The sequence below is a fragment of the Miscanthus floridulus genome, chromosome 3 (assembly GCF_019320115.1).
Source record: "Miscanthus floridulus cultivar M001 chromosome 3, ASM1932011v1, whole genome shotgun sequence".
Taxonomy (NCBI): Eukaryota; Viridiplantae; Streptophyta; class Magnoliopsida; order Poales; family Poaceae; genus Miscanthus; species Miscanthus floridulus.
In genome coordinates, this window is record NC_089582.1 from 47,378,010 (window position 1) to 47,381,603 (window position 3,594).

Genomic DNA, 3,594 nt, shown 5'->3' on the forward strand with positions numbered 1-3,594 from the left:
CAGACTACCGCTATCGGGCGCATGCATAATTCAAAGTCTTTGGGGACCAAGTCAAGGCCCATGATGATAAGCTGGAGGTGATGACAGCAGGGATCAAGCCTATGCTGGACTACATTAGCTTCGCGCCACCCGATGGGATGACACTGCTACCCAGTGACCCTCCGCCCTAGACGATTGTGGAACGGTGCCAGACAACATGGTCAGACTTCAAGGAGTTTACACGTAGTGCTACCCATGGGGCTGTTGTCCATGCGCTCGCGATGTTGTGGTCATACTATCCTTTGCTAAAGCCCAAAGTGATAATGACTGGCTTTGCCCGAGCGACAAACGTGTAGAAGACTGCCAAGATGGAAGATGAGGCTGAGGAAGCAGTGACGAGGCTTGTTGGGGATGTCGACCTGTTCGGCGAGGGACAAGACAATGTCCAGTAGATTACAATAAAACTTTTGTCGAAATATTGTGTAGAAGTACTTAACAACTTTGGATGAACACTTAGTGTTGTTTTGGTACATGTGTTTATATTTAGAGTAAAATGCACCGGAGGTCCATTAACTTTCATTGGGGTGTCATCTAGGTCCATCAACTTTGTAATTACATTTTTGGGTCCATGAACTTTTAAAATGGGTCACTTCAGGTCCATGACATTTATTTAACCTTAAATCCAACGCATGCACATCGGCTTCGGCCTCCGATCTTTTCATCGGTGGAGACCAGCTAGGGCCAGTGTCCATCGCAGTGGGGTAGTGGCTGGTTATGGCTGCCCTATGCTATGCCCTCCTGCCCACGTGAGCCCACACCACAAGGCTCAGTGGCTCACTGGCACCACGATGGCATGTGCGGGCTCCATCCGAGGGAGGTGCCCGCCTTTGTCCAGAACGCGGTAGCAACGGCCTAGTTCTTGGCCTTGGCGTGCATGTTCACGACGATGATGTAGTCGCTAGCGTTGGTGGCGCCAAGGCACCTCAGCTCCTCAAGTGCGCGCTCGGCAAGTTCCAGATCCCCGTGGATCCGACACGTGTTCAGCAGGCTTCGCCAGGCCATGTCCATTGGCCCCATGGGCATGCTCCCGATGAGCACGCATGCGTCGTCTAGCCTTCCAGTGTGGGCCATCAGGTCCACCATGTAGCCATAGTGCTACACATTGGGCAAGACCTTGTGCTCCAGCCGCATGCGGTTGAAGCACCGCAGCCCGTCCTCGAGCAGACCATCGTGGCTATAGGCATTTAGCACACCGACATACACCGCCGTGTCGGGCGCATGGCCTTCCCTGACCATCACATCGAACACTTGCAGCGCCTTTTGCCCGTCCCTGTGTAGCGCCAAGCCAGATAGCATGGCGATGTACGTCCACGTGTTCTTGCCATCCATCGCGTCGAACACCACCGTGGCCTTCTCAATGCTACCACACATGGCGTACATGTCAACTAGGGACGTCTACATGATGGTGTTCAGCCTCACGGTGTTCCTTACCAGCGCATAGTGGATGCTCCACCCGACGTTGAAGGAACCCAGGTGTGCACACGCCAAGAGCACGCTAACCATGGAGCTCTTGTCAGGTCTCCACCCATTGAGCACCATGGCACCGAACAACTCGAGGCATTCGTGCCATAGCCCGACCTTCATGTACGCCGCGAGGAGTGCGCTCCACAAAGCCGTCGTCCACTCCTCGGCCTCCACCTGGTCAAATGCCAGACGAGCCATCGTTGGCTCACCGCACTTGCCGTAGAAGCTAATCAAGCTGTTTTACACGTGCTCATCGTACTGGAACCCAAGCTTCACGATGTGTGCCTGCAACTGCCAATGGAAACAAAGAAATGTCACATGTCAAAAATTGTAGAAGAGCACACTGCTTGGTCAAGTGCGAGCTGAAGCTGTCACCTGCCTCCCTTCTTGCAAGGCCGCAAGCTACGCGCACGACTTGAGTATGAACAAGAACATGTAGCTGTTAGGCTCAACGCCTGCCTCCAGCATGTCAACGTATAGGCATAGTGCGGTAGCTGGCTCACGATAGCCGTGGCCACCACCAACGTGGCCGCGCATTAGGGTTTTGTAATCGAAGGCCTCTGGCTCGATGAGCGACACGAAGATGGACGCCGCGAGCTCTGTGCCACCCGGCCAGTCCGAGAGCGCGCACGCCACGAGCAGCGGTCAAGGCCCAGCTTGATGTGCTGCACATGCGCCTTGATCCACGTGACCAGCCACGATGAGCGGTCCATGGACTACAGGAGCGCGGTGGGGTTGTTCGAGACCTACTATGTCGGCGCTGAGGAGACCCGAGCTAGAAGCGGACGTGATCCGTGTGACCAGCCACGACGAGCGGTTCATGGACTATGGGAGCGTGGCAGGGTTGTTTGCACTGGCGTGCGCGTCGGCGTGGGGCTGCAGCCGCTCATGTGGGTGCTCGCGTGGGGCGTCGGCCCCTGCGCCATCACGTTCACCGGGTCAAGATACTATTCCACCTAGCAGATGAGCAATAGCGGCAAGTGCAGGCATGGCTCCACCGACACAACGACCAAAGGCCGAAGCCGACGTGCAAGCGTGCATGCATTGGATTTAAGGTTAAATAAATGGCATGGGCCTGCATTGAACCATTTTAAAAGTTCATGGACCCAAAAATGCAGTTACAAAGTTGATGGACCTAGATGACACCCCAATGAAAGTTAATGGACCCAAAAATGCAGTTTCAAAGTTGATGGACCTAGATGACGCCCCAATGAAAGTTAATGGACCTCCGGTGCATTTTACTCTTATATTTAATATAAACCATTTGGTCAGTTAGTCTATAGCTAAGCCTCCAACCCTAGCTAGCCTATTAACTATAACATGGAGCGTGGAGCCCGTGTGCATGTAGGAAGAAAAAGGTGTCACTACGGAGCCGCTGACGACCACCCATAATGCAAAGGGCAGACACTCGTGCACATTAGGGAGGAGCTAGAGATAGGGGCCCTCCTAGGGTGACCGCCTTGACGATGAAGGGGCCCTCCTAGGGTGATGAGAGTTTGTACATGCCTTCTGTCTTCTGTTTCCTGTGGTGTACTAGGTCTCCAACCATGAAGAACCTATCATTGACATTACAATTGTAGTATCTTCGCAAGACATCAAGGTACTTTGTCGTCCGAACACATATGACCAGGCATTCTTCTTCTAGGCGACTGATGTCATTGGCCCGAGCTCGGTCGGAGTTCTCCTCATCATAGTGCTCCACCCTAGGTACTCAGAAGGCAACATCGGTGGGTAGAACGGCTTCAAAACCGAAAATCATGAAGTACGGGGAGACACCAGTGTTGGGACTAGGTTGGGTCCTTAATCCCTAGACCATGGCCAGCAATTCTTTTAGCCATTTGCCTAGGTGCTTCTGCTCCTTCTTATAAAGCCTCTTCTTCACTGCGTCTAGAATGATGCCATTGGCACGTTCAACCTAGCCATTATCCCTAGGGTGAGCCACTGAAACATACTTGACTGAGATGCATCTTTCGTCGTAGAAATCCCAGATGTCACTACCGGTAAATGTGGACCCTAGGTTAGTGACAATACTATTTGGTAGGCCAAACCTATGGATGATGTCGTCAAGCAGCTCGGCTGCCTTCTTTGTTG

General features: G+C 53.0%; 1 pseudogene; it reads right to left on the minus strand.

Annotated features, from left to right (window-relative positions):
* Positions 1-891: 891 nt before the first annotated feature.
* LOC136543684 (pentatricopeptide repeat-containing protein At1g31920-like) lies at positions 892-2,216 on the minus strand (annotated as a pseudogene).
* Between the last annotated feature and the right edge of the window lie 1,378 nt (positions 2,217-3,594).